The sequence below is a fragment of the Gadus macrocephalus genome, chromosome 12 (genome assembly GCF_031168955.1).
Source record: "Gadus macrocephalus chromosome 12, ASM3116895v1".
NCBI classification, from domain to species: Eukaryota; Metazoa; Chordata; class Actinopteri; order Gadiformes; family Gadidae; genus Gadus; species Gadus macrocephalus.
In genome coordinates this window covers 5,304,742-5,317,241 of record NC_082393.1, presented here as the reverse complement: position 1 = coordinate 5,317,241, position 12,500 = coordinate 5,304,742, and the positions used below count along the sequence as shown (strand labels likewise).

The 12,500-nt window shown below is 48.5% G+C and overlaps 1 protein-coding gene across 2 annotated transcripts in view; it reads left to right on the top strand.

The window, feature by feature from the left end:
- Window positions 1–810, top strand: part of ttll7 (tubulin tyrosine ligase-like family, member 7) — a 30,081-nt gene extending 29,271 nt beyond the window's left edge. For both annotated transcript variants that reach the window (XM_060067327.1, XM_060067326.1), the window contains exon 9: window positions 1–810. This exon is cut by the window's left edge and continues 658 nt beyond it. The gene's annotated coding sequence lies outside the window, so the exon portion shown is untranslated.
- Window positions 811–12,500: the final 11,690 nt, after the last annotated feature.

Here is a 12,500-nt window from a genome sequence, read left to right as displayed (position 1 = left end):
TGTGTGTGTGTGTGTGTGTGTGTGTGTGTGTGTGTGTGTGTGTGTGTGTGTGTGTGTGTGTGTGTGTGTGTGTGTGTGTGTGTGTGTGTGTGTGTGTGTGTGTGTGTGTGTGTGTGTGTGTGTGTGTTGGCCAATCAGAGGCAATGGGTTTGAACTCTGGGCAGTCTCACCTCTGGGCGGCGGTGGGGGGAGTGACAGGGGCTCGTAAAACGCTGCGACACGCCAGCGGCGAGACGGGGGCAGACGCTGCCGCCACACAAACACATAAACACACGCTGATTTGCTTACACACTCCTGCTGTGTTTGTGGAGCGCACACACACACACACACGCACATGCATACGGACGCTCGCCTCGCACGCAAGCACACACACGGGCGTACACACACACGCACACACACACACACACACGCACACACACACACACACACACACACACACACACACACACACACACACGCAATCACAAACGCAATCACACATACACGCACACACACACACACACACACACATACACAAATACACACATACATACATAAGAAAGCTTTTTTTATTCCTGTTCTCCCATAAAGATGATCTCACACCCAGTCAGAAGCTTGCTTGCATGTATAAACACTCAAACAATCACAAACACACAATATATACTCTTCTCATAAAAAGTATGTAACTAAGAGTCAGAAGAGGCACATAAATACATACACAAACACACACACACACACACACACACGCGCACACACACACGCACACACACACACACACACACACACACACACACACACACACACACACACACACACACACACACACACACACACACACACACACACACACACACACACACACACACACCATAGCCTTTTTATTCCTTAAATCCCATAAACATCAGCTCACACACAATCACAAGCAAGCATGCATACAGCCACTCAAACACATATGTCAACCTACAAACTCATATATACATACGTACGAATACCAAGGCAGGCTCTAACACCCTTCAAAGGTTACGGAAATATAGGTCAGGGCTTTCGGATTGACTAGCAAGAAAGCTTTCCTTTTCTCTCTCACACTCAACCTCTCTCTCTCACTCAACTTCTCTCCCTCCCTCAACTGTCAGTCACTATCTCGCTTGCGAGCCCGAGTACAGAAGTCCGATCCGGGTTTTCCCTCTTGCCGTTGTGATGTCAGCCAATAGGTTCAAGCATGACCTAAATCTTTTAACCCAAAGTGGCAGCACACCCTGCCAGCCACCTCCTACACCCCCCCCCCCCACCCGTATCCAGCCCCCCACCCACATACATACCCCCAGCCGTATCCACCCCCACCCCACTCCCCCCTCCCCCCAGCCTCTCCGCAAATTGACTGGAGGAAGTGGAATGCCTCTGGGATAATTGTTTGTTTTCCCCCGTCGCGTTTGCCCCCCAAAAATAAATCTGGCTCCTTCAGAAATAAAAAACGCCTGTGATTTTTTGACAGAAAAAGGATAGGCATCTGAGCGATATTTTTCTCTGTCTTTTTTTATTTATTTTTGTCGGAGCTCTTCTACACGTATCAGGCGATTCGCGGCGGTACAACGCTGTTTGGGAAATTATCCTACCTGACATTGCCTCTGTGTGTTCTGCATTGTGCGGCGCGTTGGTTTAACGACACGTGAACAAATGGCGAGTGGAGCAGCCAGGAGATGTTTCTTGTGACTGCCGATGCACTAAATGGATGTGTGCCCGTGCACGCTTTATGTGCATAGATATTCAGATGCGTGCCCGCCTCTCTGCGCGAGGGTGTGTGTCTGTGTGTGTGTGTATGTGTGTGTGTGTGTACGATGCCAATTGTATGAAATTCTGTGCATTGCGTATGAACCCCTTGTTTGTGTGTGCGTGTGTGTGTGTTTGTGCGAGCATCTGAGCATGTGAGACAAGGCAAACAGCCGTGAATGCAGTTGTTCCACTTCAGCAGTAATGATCCCCTCTGTGCTGCTAGCAGTCCTCCATAACTCTCATCAATTAACATCTCCCCCACACACACACACACACACACACACACACACACACACACACACACACACACACACACACACACACACACACACACACACACACACACACACACACAGAGTATACTCTACTCTCCCCCCCTTTGCCCCCCCTTTCACGCAACATTTAGATCAACAATCATTTATTTCCACAATTCACATGATCAGTGAGGTGATAGTTCCAAGCACAGAAACATCCTTCCGCTTCCCACTGCGCATGCTGCCAAGCTTGAAAATAACTTTATTGCCACCTTTTTAGTCCCGTTTACGCTCAAAACAATTCAGAGGGGAATTGGGATAAAAGATCGGGCGGGAAAAAAAATGTAGCCACCACCACGGCGCTAAGCCCATAGGCTAGTCGCCACAAACGGTTCCCTTTGGCGAGCCCCCAGGTCCAAATTAAAATTTTCAGCAGATCACTTTGCCACATCTAAGGGCAAATTGAATCTGTTTCACCCCATTTCACCATTTTCTTTCCCCCCCCCCCCTTTTTTTTCCCTTTTTGCCCCGAATACCTTTTAGCCCGAAGACAGACAGTAGAAATTGTGTCAGGGAGTGATACCCGATCCGTGTCGTTGGGGGTCCGTTTGAGTGTGCAGAGTCCACTGTGCGTGGGGGGGGGGGGGTTACGTTACCGGTGTCACCCCGGATTACACGGCCGCCGACGAGTAGCCGGGCTGTTTTTGTTCCCTCTCTTACACTTAAGGACATCAGCACCGCTCGGCTGGGGGTCCCTATCCCCCCCCTCCCCCGGCCAGGAAATGAAAGCTAAACTCGAGTATGAAGTCACCAGAAAAACCTTGAAGTCAATCTCAAAAGTCCCTGAAACCCACGAGCAACGTCATGGCGTCCCGTATAAAGAAACAAACCAAGATAAGAGGCACTGGTCCTGCCGGTTCCTATTTGTGATTGTGTTTGTGCGTCTTGTTTGACCCCCGAAGTTGTTTTTCGTTTGTAGAGTGGGAATGCGGTTAAAAATCACCTTCTTTAATCACGTCCGTAAAGAAAATCTTTTGTGTGTAAAATATTTATTTTCTTCAGACGAATAAGATCTCCCGGTTTCCAAACAACCTTGATCTGAGGATCTCTCTCTCTCTCTCTCTCTCTCTCTCTCTCTCTCTCTCTCTCTCTCTCTCTCTCTCTCTCTCTCTCCCTCTCTTTTCTCTCTTTTCTCTCTCTTTCTCCCACGGCCCCCTGCTGTTCTAAATTAACGCCCACAAAGGAATCAGTGTAATATGTATATTCCGATCAAGCAGCGTTATTTGAGGAGGCAGGTTTGTGTCACTTGTCGCCCCGGTGAAAATAGAAGCGACGGGGAGAAAATGTTTCACACAACCAAGGCCGGGCATCTAACAAGCGCACACAGCGAGAGAGAGCGAGAGAGCGAGAGAGCTTTTGTGTGATCCTTATCTTAATTCAGCAGGTTTTTCAACACAAGGCTCTGCCTTCTATTGAGATTCAAAACGTCAGTGTTACATTGACAGAGAAGAGGAGCGCTCCCAAGACCCCCTCTCTCATTCTCTCTCACCTCAGACACACACACACAAACACACACACACACACACACTTGGGGCTCACACACACGCACGCACGCACGCGCGCGCGCGCGCGCACACACACACACACACACACACACACACACACACACACACACACACACACACACACACACACACACACACACACACACACACACACACACACACACACACACACACACACACACACACACACACAGTGTAACCCAAGACGTTCAGTTTCATTAAACCAGCCCAGACGGCATCTGTGTCTCATAGAGAAGAGGTGTTTCATTCAGCTGTGGTCTTGATCATGGAGAGGAAAACACACACACACACACACGCACACACACAGACATGCACACATGCAACTAACGCAGCGTTGTGATTGAACGGCTGTGGTTTTGTTCGATGCTTAAGCCTTGCACTTTGAAGCCCCACTCGGTATTTGTTTGCCATTTGAAAGTATCAATGAGGAGAAGAAAGGAAAAAAGCAACAGCTAAACACATTTCATGTTTGGTTTAGCTTCAAGTCACAGTTTTATGGCTCTCTCCAAAGCTGTTTGGCACGTAACCTTGAGGTGAACTTGTAGGGATAGGCGATGGGGCTGGCTTTTATATCCATGGTGAATTTGGATAAATACGTAGGTGGCAAGGGGAGAAGGGGCTGAATACGATCAGGTGTATGCTGTTGCGTTTGCGTGCGTGTACACGTGCGTGCGTATGCGTGCGCATGTGTGTGTGTGTCTGGGGGGGGGGATAGATTAAGACCGGCTAATATTAAAACACGCAGAGCTTGCTGCTCATTTTTTTTCCCCGTGGTTACGGCCCATCTGGGCTTCTAACGGCCCCGCAGGGGAGACCGGTGTTTATCTCTTCGTCACGCGAGATCCGGCGAGGCCGGAACGCCCGGTCGCAGAGCCGGCCCGGCCCCTACCCCTAATCACCCGATGATTGGCGAATACATTTTTTTCTTTTTTTACATCAGGGCTTTTTATTTTGTCTTCTTATGTGTACCGTTAGCCCAACGAAGCAGCTCCAGCTGGCCGGCTCTAAAATAAGGACGAGTTTGGGTTCGGTGGGGAGGGGGGTATTTATTTATTTATTTTAGTTTTTTTTTTGGGATGGAGCTGAAATAATTAGAAGCCTGCCAACTTGCTGCCTCTTTCTTGCTTGGACCTCGAAGGCTCAAAGGCTAGTTGGTTTGCTTGTTAGGGACAAGTACGCACACGTACGTACACACACGCAGGCGCACGCACGCACGCACACAAGCGCATGCGCACGTCGTGCACACGAGTCTTGCAAATATCTATTTGTCCAATGTTTTGGTGTATGATGACATTTCTTGCCATGTTGTGTGTGTCTGTGTGTGTGTGTGTGTGTGTGTGTGACGCTGTGTGAAGCCCACTCTCCGGGCCATCTCAGGGCCCCTTTTGATCCCTGTTGAATTAAACAGCAACTCGTTCCCTCTGCAGGCTTTTTCCCTGCAATGTGTTGTCGGTAAATTTGACATCTTAATAGGTAAAATAGAAGGGGCGGAGACCACAGGGGGGCTATTTTATTCCATTGTTCCCGCTGTTGCACGTGGCAGCATTCGGGGGTATCAGTATGCACACACGCACTCACACACACACACACACACACACACACACACACACACACACACACACACACACACACACACACACATCACACAGTGTCATAATGTCTCCTTTTTCAGGCTTTTGTTTGTTGTTTGGCTACTTCTAATTGCCGTCCCTCTGTCCTGGCCCTGCTCGCTCTCCTCTCGGTGCACTCTCTCCTCTATGTCTCTCGCCCCCTGACCTCCGGGACGAGCTGCAGAGAGTGATCTACGGCTAATGAGTCGGCGGCACTTTGGTCAGCCGTGGCGCTGGTTTTGCTAGTAATTGTGTTTGTGTGCGTGTGTGTGTGTGTGTGTGTGTGTGTGTGTGTGTGTGTGTGTGAGCGACGCACGCCCGGGCAATTTTGGGACACATGCACAGCGACAACGTATTGCAGCTGGACCATAACCCACCAATTTTATACACACACACACACACACACACACACACACACACACACACACACACACACACACACACACACACACACACACACACACACACACACACACACACACACACACACACACAATCCCTCCCTCCCTCCACATCTATTGTCAGCCCTCCTCGCGCAAAGATGAGGGGGAGAAGGAGGGAATCGGGGAGGGTGGCTGACATCTTTGTCTTCTGACTTTATTGTTTCTTCCTCCAGTCCCAACTTTCCTCCTATCCAGCGCTCCTTTCCGCTCCCAATTGTTTCAACGCACATCAGTCTGGTTGCCTGTCTCACCCCGAGAGCCATCAAAGTCCAGCTGATCTCTCTCTCTCTCTCTCTCTCTCTCTCTCTCTCTCTCTCTCTCTCTCTCTCTCTCTCTCTCTCTCTCTCTCTCTCTCTCTGTGTATCTGTCTCTCTCTCTCAGCACAAAGTATTTATTCAACGTGTCTGAGGGTGTGTTAGCTTAGTGTAAAAGTACATGCCTTCTCCATGTACGATCATGTTCACACTCTTGTGTGTGTGAGTGTGTGTGTGTGTGCGCGTACGATCCCCACAACCCCTTGTGTGCAACATGGAGGCAATTTTCTGGCTGTTCACCGGACCGAAGGACTCGGGCACCCAAGGACCCAGGGTTGCAAAGGAATTAAATAGTTCTCCCTTGGTCTACTCACATCTCTTTTCTCTTCGCCAGTGTTTCCTGTGGGAAAAACAAAACCCCCCAAAAAAAAGTAAATAAAAAAAGCACAACTTTTTCAAGCTTTTCAGAGCCAAATAGAAAAATCCATTTCGTCAATGTCGTCGGTGGGAGTATAACTGAACGCTCTGTTTGACTCTCGTAATCATTCTTTCGGGGAACTCTCCTCTCCTCTCTGTCTTCGGGCGCTCTCGTGTTTTGGGCTGAACCTGGGAAAGGGGGTTGGTTGAGCCTTTCAAATTTTCCCGCAAGATGTTCAGGAGGTGTTTACGTAAGCTCTCCCCACGTTTTTAATCCGGCGTCCGTTCCCTGATCGTTGGGAATGATTAAGGAATTTACTCTCTCTCTCTTTCTCTCTCTCTCTCTCTCTCTCTCTCTCTCTCTCTCTCTCTCTCTCTCTCTCTCTCTCTCTCTCTCTCTCTCTCTCTCTCTCTCTCTCTCTCTCTCTCTCTCTCTCTCTCTCTCTCGCGCTCTCTCTCGCTCGTGGTCTCGCTCTCGCTCGTATGAACTCAAATCTTCCAGGTTGAGGAATGATGGCGGACAATGTACACAGGTATATACTTAATTATCTTTTGTTCGCCCCCCCGCCCCCCCATTTCTCCTTTCTGCGATGATTAATCCCCACCACTTAGCAGAATAAAAAGGGTTAAATGTGGTATTTTATGAAAGTCCACAGTTAGATGTCCTCAGGTTTTGACACTGATGTTCCCGTTCACCCCTAGGTGGCAGTAGTCATCCTCACAATGCACCGCCGTCGGTAAGAGGTTTATTAAAGAATAATTAGAATGATGTATGGGACTGTCTCTCTCTGTCCACATCCATTTTTTCTCCAACATGACTATTTCATGGAATAAGTATCAAATTAGGAGCACGTGGGCCCGGAATGTGGGGCAGTTAAAATCGCACAGCAACGTTTTACTCATTTATCATCAGGCACGCGTGGCAGCGTGGTGACTGTCTCTGTGTGTGTGTGTGTCTGGTGTATGTGTGTGTCTGAATGTATGTGTATATGTGTGTGTGTGTGGGTGCACTCGTGCACATTTGTGCATCGGGAGGGGGGGGGGGGGGACGTTTCGTTTCACTCGATGTGTGTGACTGACGGGCGGAAACTGGAAGTTTGTTTGAGTGCATGTGTTGCAGCACGCGCGCTCGTGTAAGTGTGTGTGTGTGTGTGTGTGTGTGTGTGCACGTGTTATGTGTGTGTGTTCTGAGTTCATATGGTTTAAAATACTTTATGAAGCGGGTAACAAGGGGCTTATGTTAAAATAAGCTATTTATTATAAATGCAGGCAGTTTGCGTAGACGAGCGCTGTTCATTGAAAGTATTACTATTTACGTTTTTAGCATATTAAATCTTTCCCTTTACATTAATCAGAGGACCTTTTATGTTGTACTTCCTTTATTTGCCCTTATGATGAATTCACAGGACATTTTAGGGTTTATTTGGTTGCGTTATCCCCTTCAATTTATAACAACGTCGTGGCACCATCTGTTGTCAGGCAGATTAGCAAGTATGACAACCAAAATAATGCCCTCCTCACACACACAAACACCAACAAACACAAATACACACAAACACAATTGTTTTTTTCCTCCCAATATTTCCTGATGCTACACTCAGGAAATACTTAGCATGGAAGACACCTTCATTGAGCTGTATTTATGCACTGGCTCCTCCATTCCTCCTCCATTTCCGTTGATAGAGAGGGGTGACATGGATATTCTCACGTGTCATGTTGCTCTGTGACTGATGCGCGCGGAGCAGGTGTATATCTCTCTCAGCCATGTGTGTGTGTGTGTGTGTGTGTGTGTGTGTGTGTGTGAGAAAGTGAGTGTGAGAGATTGTGTGTGCTTTCCCGTGCGTAACCGGGCTCAGTGTGTGAGCAAGCGGCCGTGCGTAGCGTTCAGCGTTTGTGTGTACGTGAGATGGTGTGCGCACCCACATCAAGGTCTGCCACTGTCCCTATTCTTCCCTTTGTGTGTGTGCGAGTGTGTGACTGACGGAGTGAGTGTATGTCTTTGTGTGTGTGTGAGTGTGTGACTGACGGAGCGAGCGAGCGAGTGTTTGTGTGCGCATGCGCGCGCGCGTGGTGTGTGTGTATGTGTGTGTGTGTGTGTTGCCCCTGAATTCCTTTTGTGTTCCTGTCTGGGAGTGCATCGGTGTAGATCTTCATGTTAAGAAGAGAAGACACTATGTGGGCACAGCCAGCCCACCAGGTCATGGGTGGATGTTGGATAAGGAAAGAATTGCTTCTCTGAGTCCCAGGACCACTCGCAGAATCTCAGTGGTCTCTGACCCCAACCCCCCCACCCAACCCGTTTCTCTTCATCACACCAAATGAAACCACTAGCAAAATTGCGACCGGAAATCGGAGAGAGTGGCTTAACAAGGTGGGCCGGCCGTCTGGGTATGTCTGTTGCCGTCTTTCTTATTTTTTCGCTCCCTATGTTGCGCATACTCTCTCTCTCTCTCTCTCTCTCTCTCTCTCTCTCTCTCTCTCTCTCTCTCTCTCTCTCTCTCTCTCTCTCTCTCTCTCTCTCTCTCTCTCTCTCTCTCTCTCTCTCTCTCTCTCTCTCTCTCTCTCTCATTGCTGGTACCCCTCTAGTGTGCGGAGTGCAACGGCAGCCTCTTCCAGGGTCGTCCCTTGTTTACCCCCCCCGCCAAAGCATAATAAAGGTTAAGGTATGAACACACCAACGCGTACCCCGCGTATAGACGCGTATTAAATCGGCAATTTTTCCATAGGGAACCATTGGTTTACGCGCGTATGAGCTGCGTAGATGCGTACATGCGCTAAAGCAACATTTACCCCGCGTTAGCGGCGTATATATACGCTCGTGCGCACCTACGCTCGTACGCGAGGAGTTCAAAAATTGAACTTTTTACGCTCATACGCATGACGATTAGCCGCGTTGCCCAATCAGCGTTGAGCTTGACCCGACGTCACTGGCAGAGAGTAGTGACGCTTGCACAGAAGCATACGGCCGACATCTTCTTTATTCTGGATGGAAATAGTAACATAGTTACGCCGTTAAATGCGTTTATGTAAAAAAAAAAATGCGAGAAATGTGCATTTTACTTTCATAATGTTCGCTCGGTGAATGTGAAGGATGTTTGGTTTGATAGTTATGACGAAGAGGGAACGCTCCGTTCACTTGCATGGACAGAGTCTCTGGTTGCTAAGCAACCTCAACGTCTTGGCGGACTATATCTCTGCTGATCAACACTACGAATGCTGGAAACACACCAGACACACCATGTAAAAATCTAAATTAAATGTATTATTATTATTATTATTATGTGAAGTTATTTAACCCGATTATTGTTATGTATATCTGAGATTATTTAATCTAACCCGATCCAAGCTCTATCATGCACCCAAACACGGCAGCGTTTGGGTTTCCTTCCTCGGACTCCTAAATCCAGCGCAGCCACAGGCGCGTAGCTGCGTACGTAGGACCATTTTTGACACAAAATGGTCAAGCAACATTTAGCTGCGTTACGCGCGTAAATCTTACGCGGGTTACGTGTTTGGTGTGTTCGTACCATTAGGGTGTTTTGGATGTTTTTCCCTACCGACTCATCGCATTAATACGAGCTCAACTTGTATGCCGCATGTTTCGTTCCAAGATGCTCACACAATGTCCGGCCAATGGGGGGGTGGTGGCGATTGGGTCTGTGTTCTGCCATTACTTTGTCCTGGAAGTCACACCATGCCACAACAGGGCTCGGAGCCGGTCCAAGGAGCGGCGACCGGAAACAAATACTCTGTGAGCAGGAGTGGAAAACATAAACCAAAAATCGTAATCCTATTAACTGTTCTGGAACACGACTATTAATTACATTTCTCTAAAAAAAACGGAAAATTACCTTGTTATTTTGTGGTTCCTGTTCCAAGTTGAATTCCATTTCAGGATGTTAATTTGGGTACACAAAATAATCGGGGAATGGAGATATCGCCAACGAAATCACAATGAAATTAGCCTGACGCCCGTGCCCTTATTTGGCGGCTGATACACAAGCTGCACCAAGGCAGCCTGGTGATTAGGAAGCAGTCCTTTCCCCAACTCGATGGCTGCGGTCTGTGTGCGTGTGTGCGTGCGTGTGTGCGCGTTTGTGCGTGTGCTTGTGCGTGTGCACCCCGACTGGGCCACATGATTAAAGTCCTACCTTCTACCTGCCTCACCACTTCTCCACGCCGGTTATATGATACTTTTATACCTTGAGCATAGGGTGAGATAAGATGATGTACTTGGATCTGAAGGCTGCGACTTGAAAAATACAAAAGGACATAAGCCATTAAAGTGAGCATCGGTTCCTTTCTATTTACCCGTCTCCCTCCTTTGAAGTCCAGTTATTAAGATCGTTAGACAGACCTTTTGCTTCAGAAGGACGATTCATCCTCTGCCCCGCCTTTAAAGAGAAGACGGCCCACTAGTATTATAGCCGTTTTCTTTAAGTGCCCATAGGGACATTGACAGGTGAGTTACACATGTGTGAAACAAGGGCCCCACATCCAGGTGAACAGAGAGACGGTCAAAAGAAGAAGAAGAAAAGCTGGAGCTGTGCTTCTTTCTGACTGTACACAGCCTAACCCCGTAATCCCGGTGTGTTTAATGGGATGATTAAAGGAGGAGAAAACCTGTCCTGGGAAAAATGAGAGTGTGTGTGCTCGCCTTCTTTCTCGTCTTTGCTCCCTGCGAGCGCGTTCTACTGTTTAATTGATATATCTGGGCGATGTTGATGCCACGGCCGAGACGAATCAAAGCCGTAGCAGGGCTGGGAAAATACCCGGGAGTTTGTAATCTTTTCATCTGAGGTTTTCATTTTCCTCCCTTGCTTTTGTTTTTTAGGGAACTAGTCTAAGAGCGGACGAGTGCTGCCTCCCCCCTACCTTAAGACCCTGCTGGAGTCGCTTAAGGATATCAGAGTAGGAGGGGGAAGCCTGCGGGGGTTCATTAGGACCAGGCCAGCCCTCCCTGAGAGAGAGAGAGAGAGAGAGAGAGAGAGAGAGAGAGAGAGAGAGAGAGAGAGAGAGAGAGAGAGAGAGAGAGAGAGAGAGAGAGAGAGAGAGAGAGAGAGAGAGAGAGAGAGAGAGAGAGAGAGAGAGAGAGAGAGAGAGAGAGAGACTCATTCAAACAAACAAACAAGAAAGTGCCGAGGGAGAGCGAGAGCGAGAGTAGGGGGGCAGACAAGTACAAGTGAGTGGCCAAGGAAGACAAGGAGAGAGGAGGATCGACGAGGAACACATCTCAGAGCAGCGCATAGGAGGGAGGAATATTGAGAGGGCGAGAGAAAGGAGGGATTCTGCACGAGAGAGAGAGAGGAGGAGAGCTAGCGAGGGCCGAGCATGTCATTCTAGCCGGTGACAGTTTGACACCACAAATCAAACCGTAAAAAATAAAGAGACAAGCAATGAGAAAAATGCTGCCGGGATCACTGCCTGGTCTGTCTGTTACCTATTGGCTACACCTCAGTGGAGATATTCTCTTTTTACTTCGGCTGTCATATCTGGGGAGCCCAGTAAATGAAAACAGACCCCTTTCCCTCTCCTTTTCATTCTTTGCAGTGTTTTTTCTCTTACGGCCTCTTCCTAGGTTGGTTGAGGTACTGCAGGGTAAAAGGCGGGTGCTGTCAAACATCAACAGAGATTGCGGGGCTATTTCAACTCGGTTCAACTGCCTGCACACAGGGCTCTCAAAGGGATTCGTGAGCCAAACCAAATGTTTGTCAAAAAATAGTAATCGTTTCTCATCGTTTTCACATGTGTTCAGCCACACAAACACACAGTGCCAAACAATCACGCACATACTCCTGGCCTCCGTTTGAGTTACACCCCACGGTAGTTTAGCAGTGTAGTTCATGAAGCTAGCGTAGTGTTCCGCAGTTCCACCACGTACAACGAACTAACAACGAACCTTTAAATTTCGTATTCCTGTTTCTTTCCGACTCATACATTTGCATTCGGGAGCTCAACTTATTAACACACTCCCGTTTCTTTACGCCAGATCCAAATCACAGCCGATGTCTCATGCTGTTAGCCTTTTCTCGCGCATTGAGGTGGACCAGGGGGGGGGGGGGGGGGGGGGGGGTGCCTGGGAGTTGGACAACTCCACAGTGGCTGTTAGGGGTGGATGGGAGGGCCGCATTCTCCCAACCCTCGCTAGGTTTCCCCCGTTCAGTTCGGCGAATAATTCGAACAGACG